Genomic DNA, 16,686 nt, shown 5'->3' with positions numbered 1-16,686 from the left:
CATCTGATGAAATGAAAGAAGCTAGGGTAGGCAGAAGCACAGGGGATAACATAATAGTTATTTTGATCCAGTGAGCATTTACCAAGAGAAAAAGGGATTTACATTGTCACAATTACTCCTATCTGACAAAATCTAATAAAAGTTTCTAGGTCACCACGTACTTCAGTTCTATCAAAGTGACTTTCAGATGTCACATAACTGTGTAATTTATCTTTTGACTGAAGTTAATCAAATAAACTAGGAGGTCTTTAAAGACCAGATTGACCCTGACCTGAAGGTATTCATTCTCCATAGCTTGTTCAATGAGAAAGCTATTTCAGTCTTAGGAAGTCTTAAAAATAACAGAAGAAACATTCTCACAAGAACCTATACATTAGGTGGGGAGAAATAACCACTTTTGAATGGCTTTTCTTTCCTCCACTTGATTACACTCATTATGTTTTGATGTTAGACTTTCAAGCTGGTCAACGTTTATGGAGACAAGAAAAAAGGGCTGTAGTGACTGGTCACAAACATCACACTCTGACGGGGAGAGGAGAATAATGTCTAAGGGTGTAGTGAAATCAGCACACCTGGAGTAGGGTGCTAGAGAGATCCAGCTCCAGCCTGAAGAATCACAAAAAAAGAGATTTTCATGGATGATAAGATGTAGAGGGAGAAGCACCTCACCTGACTGTAGCAACCATTGGCATCTGGAAAAGTCATACCCTGCATAATCAGAATAAAAAAAAGATGGATGACTTAAAAAACAGGTTCTTCCTTTCCTATTGTCAACTATGCATCACTAATGATTCAAACTACTGAGTTTAAGATGAATGACATTTAGATTAAATTATGTAAACTATAATAAACTCAATTACAATTACCCACTCATTTATCTCGGTTTGCAGTTAATCTCCCAAACCTCACTCAGACGTGATCAGAAACGTTTAATCATTTATGCATAAATTGTGTCATTTTTTATTTTTTCAAACTTTTGTCAGTCATACTTGCACATACTGAGTCAAACAGTTCTATAAAGTTATACAAATACAAATTTAAAAAGTCAAATGGTTCTGTGTGATTCACTAAGAAAAACATAGTTTCCTTCTACACCCCTCACTGGCATTCCATCCTCCTGAACAATTTTAATTCTTTTAGATTTTTACCTCTACATAAACTATTTAGCCTGCCATTCCCTGTGTTTTCCATTTTAGGCATAATCTATGGATTTGGCATTATGAAAGCCTAGGGCTGATGTAATTTTTTTCCACCACTACCTAATCTATATACACATGCTTATTCCCCTTTCTCCCAATATGTGACATACTCATTGTGGTTTGTTCAATATTCAGTACCAAGCCATGTTGTATGTGATGGTGACTCATACAATTGTTTTCTCCCTGGAATCTTGTATTATCTGTTTGCTTAGTGTACCATGCTATTAATTTATCTTCCATATGTCCCCTATTTGGGCAATTTTTGTCTCATTAAGTTGGAATATATTACCTATATTTTATGAATTTCTTCTTTTGGAGACAACTCTCCACAGTCTCCTGACCTAGTCCAAACCGCTTGCTTCCTGGGTGAGCTGCATGGAGCAGCCTGAGAGCTTCCTGACCATAAGCCTGGGCTCTTCTCACATGTCTCTTGTGCATTTCATGTCTCTTTTTTCCTCTTTGGGTAACCTCTCATTTTAGTGAAACACATTTTTCAGTAGCTTCCTGACAAAGAATGCATGGGCTTTGTTTCACTGTTGTCTTGATTCAAGTGTTGCCAATGAGAAATTAAATTACATGTTTCTTTGAAGCTAAGTTTTTCTATTTTGGAAGTGGTTAGCATCTTATTCCAAATGTTCTGAAATTCTACAATAGATATACTATGTTGGTTGTATTTTCATTTATTTCACAGAGCACCTCTGTAAACATTGTCTGTATGAAACTTAGGTTGTTTGGCACTGGGAATTTTCTTTAAACTGTGTTTTGACAATTTTTTCCCTTTTGTTTTCTCCATTCTCTTTAGTTTCCTATTATATGGATGTTGGCCCTAGCATAGTAAAACTCTAGTTTCTTATCCTTTTGCTCCTAGTTTGTGTATGCCTTTTAACCAATTTTTTAGGGCATTATTTTATCTTTTCAATATTTCATTCACTTTTTTTTATTTCTGCCATTATATGTTTAGTTCCCATGAGCTATCTCTCTCATTCTCTGATTGTTCTTTGTATAGTACTCTTTTTTGTTTCAGGGATACGTTATTTTTCTTTTTGTTCTTTACCCTTTCTTTATCTGTTTTTTTTTTTGTTTTTTTTTTTGCAAATTGTGGGGGTTTTTTGTTATTGGTGCTAGGTTTTGGTTAGTGATTTTATTATTGTCTGTTTCATATAGAAGCTTTCTTAAAATGTCTGTTGAATCTAGCTATCAATTCATATATGAAAGTAGAATAAAAGGGGCTGATTGAGAGTCTTGCACAAAAATGGAGCTTTCCATCTATGGAGATCTATTGTCCTCAAAGGGGTAGAGGCAAGTTTTGAGGGGAATCACCAGTCCTTGCAAGACAACTACTCACAGGAGATCATTACGATTTCTACAAGTAAAGGGGCACTAACTTCCTAAGACAGGAGAGAAAGGTATCCTTGTATTGGCCTAGGGGGCTTAGCAGAATTTAGGATTTAGTCTTCTCAGCTTCATCAGAATCTGCTCTCATTTTGTCATCCTGATTTTCCAGAATTCCACTCCTTCACAGTCAGTGTCCTAGCTTCAACTTAAGAGACCTTGTGAGGTGAAGATTTAATTTGTATTATTATTTGGCAAAGTAAAAGCATTAGGCTTTGGATTTGGCTTCTAGAAATCTTGATTCTGTAGCTATAGGAAATAAGAATTTATTTTAGGGCAATCGTAGAAGCTATGGCCTCTTACTTAGGCCTTGACAGTGAACTCAAATTTTCTTTCTCCAAGTTGGTTCCTGTTGGAAACCACCAATAAAACATTATATTTCCTGAGTCCACTAAAAGGTTCTATGGCAGCAGCTACATGGTCAACCAAAATCTTGCCTTCTATAAATGTTCTATAAATGTTTTAGATGACTCTAAGTGATAATTGAAGTTAAGCCTTTTACGACCACATGCCATAGAATACCAGTTATTGCTTTGCTATTGGCAACAAGGTTGCTTTAATGAATCAAATCAGAGGACCAATTCTAGGTTCCAATTCTTAAGCTTTTGCTCTCCTGGAACCTCTGATAGTATCAGTCAGGGATCAATCAAGAAACAGAACTACTATGAGTGTTTTCAAATAAGGGCTTTATTATAGGAATGAAATCTTACACAATTTTGGGAAAAGCTAGTAAATAAAGGTCTTAAGGGGTCATGTAGAATCAGGGAATCACTAACCCGCCCTGCTTAAGCATTGGTAAGCAGAGATAAGCCAGAGTCTACAAAGAAATATGTCAAATAAGCACATCCTATTGCCACAGTAAGAATGCATAGAGCTGGTGGGAAAATCAAGGAAAGCTGAAATCAGAAAGTCATGTTTGTTGCTTCATTTCTGCCTTTCTAAATCCCATGCCACACTTTATTTCACCAATTCTAACCTGAAACTGTACAGGGAAGAGGATTCTGGGAAATGTAGTTCCTACTTATCCAAACTGACACCATCCAGGCCCCTCACAAGCATGTATTAAATAACTGATTTGGCAGAAACTGAGTATTAGAACAACAACTATGTTTTCCACAGTAAATTCTTAAATTTATGATACCAATACTCCCATCACTTGTTTACCTGGTCCCTCTACACTTTGATCTTTCTCATTTTACATTTGTCTTCTGGAGTTTTTCAATTTATTAATGTCAGAATGAAAAAAAATAAAAACTTATGGTTTCAAACTTTTACCAATAAGTCATCTAATAATCTGATAATATGAAACCTAAAATCAGCAGTTAAAATAAAATTAACATATTTTTCACCATTTTTGTATTTTTAGGATTTCTTTCCATTTTGCAGAGTTAAGCAACAGTTGACACATTTTTGTGAATTTTTTAAAATTTTTAATTTACTTCAAGTAAAGGATTTTTTTGGGTTTTTTGTTTTGTTTTGTTTCTATAGTAACTGGTTTTCCATACTTTACTACATTGATACCTCTCCCAAGGTCTTAGTGTTTTGCTCATATATATTTTTTAATCACTTACAGTGGTCTGCACATGGTAGTTAATAAAAAAAAAATGAATTAGCAAGGCACAGTGGTTCATACCTGTAATCCTAAAACTTTGGGAGAATTGCTTGAGGCCAGGAGTTTGACACCAGTCTGAGCAACATAGCAAGACCCGTCGCTACAAAAAAATTTAAAAATTAGCTGGATGTGGTGGTGGATTCCTATAGTCCCTACTTGGGAGGCTGAGGGAGGAGGCTCATTTGAGCTCAGAAGTTTGAGGTTGCAGTAAGCTGTGATAATAGCCAGTGTACTCTAGCCCAGGCAACAGAATGAGACCCTGTTTTTCCACTACAAAAAAATTAAAAAAATAAACGCATTAAAATGAAATAGTAAAATGAACATCCTGATATATAGCAATACCTGGTACAGTAAAAACATTCAACTAATACTGACTTAGGGAATGAATATGCACATAGAAAGCACGTAGAAGGTGATTATTATAGTTGTTAATAATCAGAATGATGTACTTGCATGTAAATTTGGAGAAGAGAGAAAGTGAAGTCACGTAAATTAGCAAATACCTACTCAGAACTAGGGCCATTCATATCTTCTCACCAAAAAAACCCCACAAAAACTATTTTATCTCCTATGTGAAAAAGATAATTGTCTTCAGAAGTATGTAATAATGTCAAGGATGTTTGTAGAATATGGAGCTAGCATAAAAATTAATTTTGTAAAGTGACCTTAAAAGTGGGATATAAACAGGTTTGGAGAAAAGTGGACTCAATTGTTAGACACTTTGTCAAGTGGAATACTTCGGGTGATACTAAGTGGATGGGTGGGTAAATGTAAGGAGATAACAGCAAAAAATCACAGGGCTTTTGCTCTGTGGTTAAAATATTTATAACATTTATTTTTTAAAAAACTCTTATAAGCATTCATATTTATATGAATTGCATGTGCATCTTGTGAGTTTTATGTAACTGACAAGGACAATGTTAAAGTTAATATTACAAGCACATTTAAATTCTCAACAAATTTTTGTAAATTTTAATGAAATCCTATATAGCTTATTCAAAATTTCCAAACAAAATTTAAATTTCTTTTGACTAATGGTTCAAAAACTCATTATTCTGAAAAATCTTTTTCTCTGATTTAAACTCTATTTCTTTTCTGTTTGCTTCATTATTTTTATATTTTACTTATGATAATCCTAGAATGGACAAATTGGCCTATTAGTTCTTTCTCCACTCTCCCATTCCACAGTCTCTCCAAAAAAAGGTTTCTGAAGACAGTTAAATTATTTAGATAACTGCACTCTTTAATAAAGTCATTGAGATTTTTTTATGAGTTTGAATAAAATGCTAAAATGTTCTATTCTGGCCAACGAAATGTTGCACAGGTGGGATGAGGGATAAGCTCTCCATTTATAATGGCTTAATATTAAAATTTCTAATAATTATTATTAATTAATTAATTCATTCTAAGTAAAGTTATTCAATTTCTTCCCTAGGAAAATAAAATATAGAATGATCAGACATGAGAATCATAATGGAATTTGTTTGGCATCTATTACTGTGTTCCCCAAGTTTCCACTTAAAATATCATTTAAAAGCCATGATAGATTGCTTTTTTGATAAATAATTTTTAATTCATCTGTGACAAAATTAAAATTCAACTAGCTTTTAAGTTGCAAACAACCATTAAACTATTAGTTCAGCTCCAGAGAGATTTCTTTTGATTTATTATTATGTGTTGCTTCTGTTGTAGTTACTAGCCTTGGGGACAGGATTTCATTGAACTTGTTTGCTGTTATATGCTAAATGCCTGTAGCTGTGACTGCTCCAGATTCATCCCCCAAGAAATAGTTGTGGAAGGATAGAAAAAAGGAAGAAAGAAGTTTGCCTTTAAATCAGATTTTTCTCAAAATATGAGCTTTTGCCAACATAATAGAGTTGTGCATCCATAGAGTACTCTTATGTATTTTACATAGACATGTACTTTTTAATATAATTTTAAAATAACTTTGATTATAGATTGGGCAGTTATAAAGTCCTGAGGCCAGGAGTTCAAGATCAACCTGGGCAACATAGTGAGACCTCCATCTCTACAAATGAATAAAATAATTAGCACCACCAACCCGGAGTCAATCACTGAAGAAGGAACAAGAGATGTTGCATGTAACTGGACTGCTGGGCATTGATAAGAAAACAGTATAAATAATGGCACATGCCACATGCACATGCCACATTGCTACACATGTCAGTGTAACAAAAGTGGACAGCAGCAGTCTGTTATAGAATACGGAAGATGTCTTTTACTTCTGTGGAACTTCTAGATTAAACTTTCATATCGAATCAGATAATGAAAAAAACTCGCAGTCTGACTACACTTCTTTATTTCCTGCAGGAATGTCTTCATGGAGGTACAATACATAATTGTATTACAAGCCATTGTCAAGTACTGGCATAGGAAAAAAGAGATATTTATTTAAAAGTTCTATGTATTTCTTCGTGTGAAGTAGCACCAGTTTTATTCATGGCACTCATGTAAAGACGAACATGATCAATTTAGTGTTATAAAAATAAGATGAATCTCCTGAGAAAGTCTCATGATTCCCCTTATTAGATGATAGTAGGCTCAATTATAGTACTTTTTTTGTTTTTTGTTTTTGTCTTAGTCCAGGTTTTCTTTTTATATCTGCCTCTACCCAATGCAGGACTCTTATTTTTTTAATCAGAATTGCAATGATTTTGTGGTCTTATTGCATTTGTCTTTACTTATTGCATTAGAGCACTTTGCTCATATCACCACTGTAATACTGACTACATGTATTATAGTTAATTGCTAGCCTCCACTAGACAGTGAGCTTCCTGGGTACAAAGAAAATGCCATATCCATTTTGGTATCCCCATCGCATAGCATTGTATGCTTCTACTGGAACAGAAAATACCAATACATTTTTATTGATTTGCTTCATTGAATTTTTATAAGCTACCTCAAATCCTTTTGGTAGTAGGCAAAGTAAAACATAAATAGTAATTTTGAATCAGGTATCAGAAATAGAGCCAGTACCTTTTGGTATGAGATTAGAATAAATATTTACTGTCTTTCTTCTAGTAAAAGATAATCTCCTATGTTTTTTTTTTTTTTTTTTTTTTTTTTTGAGACAGAGTCTCACTCTGTTGCCCAGCTTAGGGTGCCATGGTGTCAGCCTAGCTCACAGCAACCTCAAACTGGGCTCAAGCAATCCTTCTGCCTCAGCCTCCCGAGTGGCTGGGACTACAGGAATGCACCACTGTGTCCGCCTAATTTTTTCTATATATTTTTAGTTGGCCAATGAATTTCTTTCTATTTATAGTAGAGATGGGGTCTTGCTCTTGCTCAGGCTGGTTTCAAACTCCTGACCTTGAGCGATCCTCCAGCCTCGGCCTCCCAGAGTGCTAGGATTACAGACGTGAGCCACCACTCCTATGCTATTTTTTAACTATTTTTTTTATTTCACCATATTATGGGGGCACAAATGGTTAGGGTACATATATTGCCTTTGCCCCAACCGAGTCAGAGATTCAAGCATATCCATCCCCCAGATGGTACGCATCACACCCTTTAAATGTGAATATAACCATCCCTGTCTTCCCACTCCCACCTGCCCAACACCCAATGAATGTTCTTATGCCATTTTTATAAATAAGAATTTGATAAGGAATACTAAATGATGTCAGTACAGATTCATTCTCTCAACAAAATATGCAGAACATCTTTTATGTGTAAGCCCCTATTGGAAGCACTGGAGGAAAATGGCAAAGCTGATAGAAGCTTAAAGAATATTGATTTATGAATATATGATTTAAAGAATCATAAAGAATCTTAAAGAATATATGATTTATTGTATCAGGATTCTATTAATTGGCCCCAACTTTCCCGTACTTCTTAGAAGTATGGTAACTTAAAGGAATGGCAGTGAATATGGTCATGTTCTTAGTCTGTCCTTTAACAGAATGTCTTTAAATACCAAAAGTAGGCCTTAAAATAAGTGTCATTTGGGCAAATATAGGTGGAGGTGGAGTAGTGATGCAAATGTATTTCTTTTAATAGAACTCTTCTTAACAGTTACAGGCCCATGGAATTAAAGGCAAACATTTTAACAGCCTAGTTGAACTAACTTGTAAGGAAGTTTGTTTCCTATCTATTCAAAAATCTTTTATCATTTAGTTAATGCTGGTTTTTTCCCTATTCTGTTCCTCTCAGAATAGATTTCACATATATGACTTTTTTTTTTCTCAAGACCAAGTAATTTCAGTTTCTCTAGTCTTCTCTTTTGGGCTTTATGCATTAATATTCTAAAAATGTGGATGTATGGCTCTTTCCTGAAATCAATTCAAGTTTTCTAACTTGCTCTAAATTTTAGAAACTTGGAAAAGTAGCCATTATATGAATAATGTTCTGATCAGTGTTGAATGCGTATGATTCATCATTTAATTCACTAAGAGGTAAATTGAAGGTTAATAGTAATTTGTTTCCTTTATCTTTTCCTAATGAAAATTAAAATTTTATTGCCATAATACGCATGCATGCAGAAATATTAAATTAAAGTTTTATTCCTTACAGTCATTGTTTCCTATTTTAATCATTTTTGAAAAAAAATAAAGATGGCGTAATGTTTCCAGACTTTTAAAATGTAGCTAAATAACCTTTAAAAATGTGAGTAACCATAAATAAATGTTTTCTTCAAACCTTAATTGACAATTAATCCCTTTGTGTCCTTCCTTCTTTGTCATGAGTTTCAATAATATTACACTCAATTTGTTGGGTGGCCTCTGACATCTGGCTGCACAAATCCAATCAATGGCATTTGACATTATAGAGCTGCTCATGGCAGGCCAGACTCCATGTCACCTTTGAAGCAGTCTCAGAGAATTCAAAAGAGACCAAGTTCCGCTTCATCAATATAGTTAGAAAGTTATTTGCTCTGCAAGTGAAAAGAATGTCATCATGTGGGAATAAGATCTCTAATGATAGCCATATTCCTTCTGATATTAAATAGATTATATAGAAAAGAGTGAAGAGGTTTCTCAGAATGGTAGTTTGCCAAAAGTGAAAATCTGCCCTGCTTTGTATCCTTTTATCATGTCTTTATTGTGTGACACTTTTCAACAACCAGAATCTGAAGACTTACGTATATAAAATGTATAAGGCAGCTAGTCCTTTTGACAAGAGGCAAAAAAAAAAAAAAAAAAAAAAAAATTCCAGCATGCAAAAAGTGAGTCACTAAGGTATCTTATCATCAGATTATTATTTAGTGACATCCTGCTTGTTTCTTTGCCTTTTTTCTTTTGTTTGCATGAAGGCTGTGTGCTCACAGGATTTCTGAGTAATTCAAGTGAAAAGAGAGGATGGCTTTCAAACCCAGCCTCCCTGGCTCTCGTTATTTGGATTGCTACTGCATGATCCACCCTCCTGCACACTGCTATCACTGTCAGTCTGTTTCACACACTCTGTGGCTACCTAGATAAGCCATTTGCCTGGTGTCCAGATACCCTCATACTTTGGTCTTATTCTATCCAACTTAATATTCTAATAAACTGCCAATCCATAGTCTTCAGCAGTGTCCTATGCTCTCTCTATGCTAGAGAATCTTCCCTTCCCACATTGATCACCATGTCCATCCTTCAAAGTCCAGATCAAATTACATCGATTCCCATGAAATCTCTCCTAATCACCCTTCTCACACTCAATAACCCAACACCCTATACCCGTATCAAGTCCCCATTGGCTTTCCTCTTCCTGGAACCTCAGAATTCCAAGCATCTGTCAAATCCATTAGCACTATATATAGAGTCAATGGTAAATACATGCAACTATTGACTGTGTGGTTTGTTACAGGTAAATTTTTATGTCCTATGTGATGAAGAGAAGTGACAAATAATGGTGCAGAGAGAAAGGAAGCAGTATTCTGGACAAGGACATGCCAAAATATAGAAGCACAAAGCAGCAACTTTTGAAGCTTAATATTAATATTTTTTAAATATTTGCAAGGCTAATATATTCAATTACCTGTTTAGAAACATTTAGTGATTGGTATAAATCAGCTCCATAAGCCATTTATTAACCTGTAAACAAATGGTGCATAGTTTGCCTGGTTGTCACATATGAAATGACTGATCCAGTTCTCACTAACAGGGACTTTGTTTTTCCTACTTTGTATCCCCTGAACACAATACAGTGCCTGGAACATAGTAGTCATCCAATAAGTATTTGTTGACTTAATGAAATCAATTAATGAATTAAAAAAATTAAACTGTGAGCATTGATACTGAATCAGTGCTAGCTATCAAAGTTTATTTTTTTTACTAAGATTTAGTGGTTTAACATTTTAAAAGTTTAGCAACTATGAAATTATAAAAATAACTTTTTCAAATTCCACAAAATTTTTCAAAATTCCATAAAATATTTTAAAGTTTTAAATTTTTAAAAGTGCTTGAAACTAAGCCAAAACAAAGAAAAATTTCAACCGGAAGAAAAAAAGATAAACTTATCATTTAACATCAGTCAATAATTTGACTCTATAGTGCTATTGCTCTAGAGTAGACATGCCAACCCATAAGCCTAGAAGGCTTATTATGGCTTATGTTGAAGGGGAAAAGTCCAGTTAAACCACAAGTGATGTGAGCCAAGGATTGACCAAAGATAATCACATATTAATTTGAATTATAGTTGCTATCATAGCCATCATCATCATCAAAACCATCATTACCATCTGTAGTATCTACCTTTGTGATGTGAGACAGATTATTGACAAAAAGCCAGATAATTAGGGAGCTTGAGGAGCCCAGGTCAGGTTCAGGGTCCAACCACTCAAGTACAAACCAGAAAACCCAGCCAACAGCACTCACAGCACCAAAGACAGAGCAAGAGCTACAGCAAGATACAAGGAAGCCAGATGGCTACTGACTGAGGTCCTTATTGCCCACACTAGGGCAATAACTTGTGGCAAGATTGACCCTGCGGAAGGGAGGAAATTCAGACATGGAGTTAGGGGTTAAATGGGCTCAATAACTAAGAGTTTTAGGACTTTAAAGGGTAGAAAATTGGGCAGCCCTTTGCAATTAACAAAGCTTACACAACTGAATCCAAACTTTAAAAAGTTATAAACATCTTGATTCAGAATATATAGACAATCAATCCCATAAGCAGAGACACATCTATTTTGTTCATTGTGTATCCAGTGCCCAGGACATTGCTAGATAAAAAATATAAATATTTGTTAAAGGAAAAAGTAAATCACCAACGGTTAATAATCACTGATTAACTCAACTAGTTTTCTTTGTTCTCACAGTACATTAGATGTCAGAGAAGCTTTAAGTTTAACATGCAGTTACTGGTTACTCACAACTTATAGATGTTTTCCTAAAGTCTATGCTAACTTTCCAACCAAGGGAAAAAAAAGAAGTTTAATCTAATTTTTTATCATACTAGAGATACAAGCCCTTAGTATCTTGTCTTCTGCGAAGAGAACTTTTTTAAAAATATATTCTTCTGGCTTCTCTTTAACCTCATTTTCACAACAGAAAAAAAATAATCTAATCCTCTCTACATAAAACAGCACAATCTACCAAAAGAGCAAATCTGACGATGTCCTTTTCCTGTTTGAACCCTTCAGTTAAAGGTTGCCATTGGCAGTTGAATGACTTCACACCTGGCTTATTAGAGTAGCCAGGACTGGACTGGAGACCAGTGACCAGCCTTCCCTCCCATCACTCGGAATTCCTCTTACCCCTGGACCCTCTCTTGCCTCTGGGCCTTTGAAAATACTATGCCTGCCTGGAATGCTTGCTCTGTCTCTCTGTCTCTGTCTCTGTCTCTCTTTCTCTCTCTCTCTATCTCTTCTCAACAGCTTTATTGAGGTATATTTGATAGACAAAAATTTGCACATATTTACTATGCACAGTTTAATGAATTTAGACATATGCAAATACCTGTGGTATCATCACCACAACAGACATATCCAATGCCTCTCAAAATTTCCTTCTGTCTCCTTGTGGTAAGAATGTCAGTACTCTCTAATGCTTATAAACAAAAATAGTCTTTTGTGGTTTGAGTCTTTTAAACTCACTTTAATGTCATAAGAAAATTTTTAAACAGCAATATATAGGAGCCTGAATAGTTAGAAATGCAAAGATTAATGTATACTTAAAATTCAGAAAGAGAGAAAGAAAATATTTTGGCATATTATTAGATGTTCCTCTCTGTTTTGCACAATAACTGTGGATACTATTTGGTCAATCTACCTGTTTATTATTTTATAATTGTGAATTTTGTTATTAATTACGTTAAGGAGCACATTAAGCTAAATGAAATGACTTAATTAAAACGTTTTGGTTTTACATTGTAATCACAAGAGAAAAATTGAGCTATTAAGAGTGTTCTAGGATTTTAATATCATTTTTTTCTCTTTCAGTTCTGATAACAAAGGACTGAATTAGTCAAAGTTATATAATAGTAATATACACGATCTCATTCACGCTTGCATTACTCAATCTGCCTGAATAAATCTGTCACTTTTAATAATGTGATCAATATTTTAACATCATCAATTATTTCCAGCTAGTAATGTTTTGCTATGTAAAAGCTGTTAAATCAATAGTCTCACATAGCAAAAGATCATACTAAACACACTTCAAATAAATTTAAAGAACAATAGGTAAAGAGCTTTATATAAGATAAACTTGGTATAAAATTAGCACTATGGAAAAAGTGAGAAATAGGCATTACTTCCCCTAATTTGACAAATAGTTCTTACACATAAATATTCAAAGAAAATTACCAATATGGAAGCCAGTTACATGATGGCAGATCCCATTTAAAATATTATTTTATCTGTCTGATACATCTGTTTCTCTTATAATCTTGTTAAAAAGCTACCATTAAATAAAACCAAATTTTTGAAATATATGGAAGACTGTGATTTTCTAAAAGCAATAAAAGTAATTATTGTCTTCACACCTGTATTTTATGAAAGTTAAGTTATCCTAAATAGAACTGTCATTGTGGAATAGATAAATTATCATTTTTTACCCATGACTCACTTCTGCATCATACGTAGCCTTAGTTCTTTTCTTCTCTCTTCATCTGAGATTGTAGCTCCAGGAGTAGAGAGCAAAAAATCAATAGTGTCTATAAAGGTCAGTCTTAGTCATAGATAAAGGACATACATCTGTGAGGCATAATTTCAGAGGCCTCAAGAAAGGTTTCTGTCCCCTAATATGTTCTCACTAATTCCAAAGTTTATTTTATAAAATGTATTATTTTACTTCAGTTAGGGATAAGACTAAAATTATGAGTTCTGTAAAGACAGACACTTGGACTTAAATGTACATAAAAAATATATTTACTATCAAAGCTACCCCAGATATGAAAGTTTTGTAGCCAGAAAAACAGAGAGGGAGAGAGCAAAGTACAAAGATTCTGGTTTCCAGCATGAGAGGAGTTGGGGGTAGGGGAGTGGCATGTTCAAGCCCAAGGGCATGGTTTTGAGACACAGAGATCTGAGCTTAAGTTATTTAAGCTCAGTGAACCCCAGGATAAACATTTATAAAATGAGACTCAAAAAAATACCTAACTTAAAAGGTATTAGAGTTTTAGGGGGTTGGGGAAGGGAGTTAAATGATTAAAATGAGTTTGTATCATGTAAAGTGCTTAGCTTAGTGCCTAACACATGGAAGGCACTTAATGATATAACTTTCCATAATTATTTTTATTTCTGAAAATAGAACAAAAAAAATTCTCATGGCAGATCTATCAGGTATGCATGACTGTATGCCTGGAAAAGTCATGGAAGAAAATTAATCAGACCAGAGGCCATTTAAAATTGCATTGTGCCATGAGACTGTCCGGTCCTATGATGGTTTGTTCAACTAGTTATGCACCTGGTGATACCACTAGTTCAGAAAGCCATTCTGCAACTATTTGGGGTAGAAGGGGAACATCGCTTTGCTCTGACTCTTCATGTTAATCTGCAGAAGGTTTTATTCTCAGGGGTAATTCAATTCAATTCAAGTTATGTGTTTGACACATGGTATAGAATATCAGGCAGAATATTCTAGATTTGAATACAGTGATGTTTTCATTAGTGAATCCACAGTAATAAAGCTTTTTATTGATTAAATAAACAATAAATTGTGGTTAGAATATATATAGAGGATATTAAAAGATGATCTACTTTTAGAAATTCCTGTGTGTAACTAATGTAAGAGAACCTCCCTCAAAGAGCCTATAAGGACATAACAACCATGAAGTAAACTGAGATATATAACAAGTCAACTAGGTCAAGAAATAGGCAGCATGAATTATAGGAAAATGTTCAAACAAAAACAGTTGGGAGATTAGGTATTTCGAGGCAAGTTCATGAAAAGGCAAGGCATCCTATTTCCCCAGGAGTTGAAAAGTGTAAATCATGCTCTCACAGCTTGATAATAAGCCCGAAATAATTGCAAACACTGTTTTGACAATAACTGTTTCTCTAGAGAGTTTTCCTACCTGGGGGGAACATACTGACTAAGGAAAAAGAATATTTAGTTCAGTTAAAAGTTTATTTTTTAAGTGAAATGAAAATATTCAGATACACAACCCACCTCAAGAAAAAAGATGTGTGTGTGTATGTGTGTGTGAGAGAGAGAGAGAGAAAGGAAAGCAAACCACAATTTGTCATTAGTTGAGTCTTGAGTATATAGTAAATATACTAAATACAGTATATATCTCTATTAAGTTAACTTAAGCCATATGAAAATATATTATTGCTATATTCAAAAAGCCTGCATAACTTGAGACAGAAATGTCTGTTCTATCACTCCCTTCTTAAGACAGCCCAAATTCCAGACCCAAGTCTGGAAATTAACATTTCTATTTATCTCTCTTTCACTACTGTTGACATATATTTTAATTATACACACATTTTTAACTACAAACTATTATAATTAATCTTTTAAAGAATCAGTATTCATTTCGGTTACCCAGATATTTACCTCTTTTTATGCTCCTCTTCTTCTGGTTTCCATTATTTCTCTTGCGAAGTCAACTGAGTCTCTTTGTGTCTTTTTCATAATGTGTCCTGTTTCCTTCCTCTGGATGTTTTTAAGACTTTTGTTTTGCCCTTGCTTTTCAGCAGCTTTAGTGTAAAGTGCCTAGATATGGTTTTCTTTGTAGTCATTTTACTTTATGGAATAGTGCTTCTAGAATTTTGGGCTTAACATATTTTATTATTTTTAGAAGGTTTTTTATGTGGTTTCTCTTCAAACATTGTTTCTGTTTCCCTTTATCTCTCTCTCTCTCTTGCCCTTTGAGACTTCAATTAAATGTACATTAGACCTTCCACTATGTTCTCTATGTCTCTTTTCTCACTTGGGTTTTCCTCATTCTTTTTATTCTCTAGGCTACTCTCTGAATATTTTCTACTAAGATATCTTCCAATTTACTAATTCTCTCTTTGGCTGGATCTGATCTGTCAATTAATTTCAGTTATTTCATTTTTAGTATTAGAACTTACATTCCATTCTCTTGACCTATGTTCTTAAACACATTAATTAGAGTTATTTTTAAGTTCATATTTGAAGATCCAATATCCAGATTATCTTTGAGTCTATTAATATTGTTTGCTTTGTCTCTTGCTCTTTAGTCAGTTATTTTCTGGCATAAGTAGTAATTGTTTAACAAGTGCAATATATTGTAAATTAAATAAATTTTAGAGTCTTTAAGTTATGTTATTCCCCTTTAGAGAGGATTTGGTTTTCTTTCCCAGCATATGCATAGAGTATAGGTGGCTTATCTAGAGTATAGTATGTAACCTTTGATTGAGTTTATCTGAGGCTGTGTTTCAGGCTTTTAGAATACTGGTCTATTTCCAGTGTATCCTTTATTCTTAGGTATAGTTAACAGTGGAGGCCACAGAAAGCCTGGAGTAATGGCCAGGGACCCTCTTCTTTGGTGGGCAGTGGAGTCTAATTTTTGTCTTTCCAGCTGGGACTGCTGACATCTCTGCTTAGCTCTTTAGCTTCTTAACAGCAATGCCCTTCTTGGTTTCTTAACCACTGGACCTAAGCTTCTGCAATTTAAAAATAAGTAACTTCACCAACGGAGAATTACATGAAGAATCTTGGGCACCACTTCTTTTTGGTACCCTTTCTTCTGGGATCACAGCCTCTCAAATTCTGGTTGCCTTGGTAGCTCTAAATGTCATTTTTTTTCTCTCTCTCCATCTCAGTGAGACTGTCATAAAATCTAGTTGGCCACTTTATGTATCACTTCTATGCATATTACATAAATTGGCCAATGCCTCAAGGGGGTAGTGTAATAGCAAATGTAGGGCTCACCAAGAGTTTTCCTTTATCTTCAAGATATTGACTTCTCAAGGTATGCCTGTCTTTCTTGCTTTTTGATGCCTCAAACTGATGTTTTTCTATTTTATCCAACTTTCATTTGTTCTTAGTTAGAGGAAGAATTAGCCTGGTACAAGAAGCACCATTCTACTGAAAGCAAATGTTTAAGTATTGAATTTAATCAAAT

This window comes from Microcebus murinus, chromosome 5, assembly GCF_040939455.1.
Source record: "Microcebus murinus isolate Inina chromosome 5, M.murinus_Inina_mat1.0, whole genome shotgun sequence".
NCBI lineage: Eukaryota > Metazoa > Chordata > Mammalia > Primates > Cheirogaleidae > Microcebus > Microcebus murinus.
The sequence above is the reverse complement of the archived record's forward strand: the minus strand, read 5'-3'. Positions refer to the sequence as shown.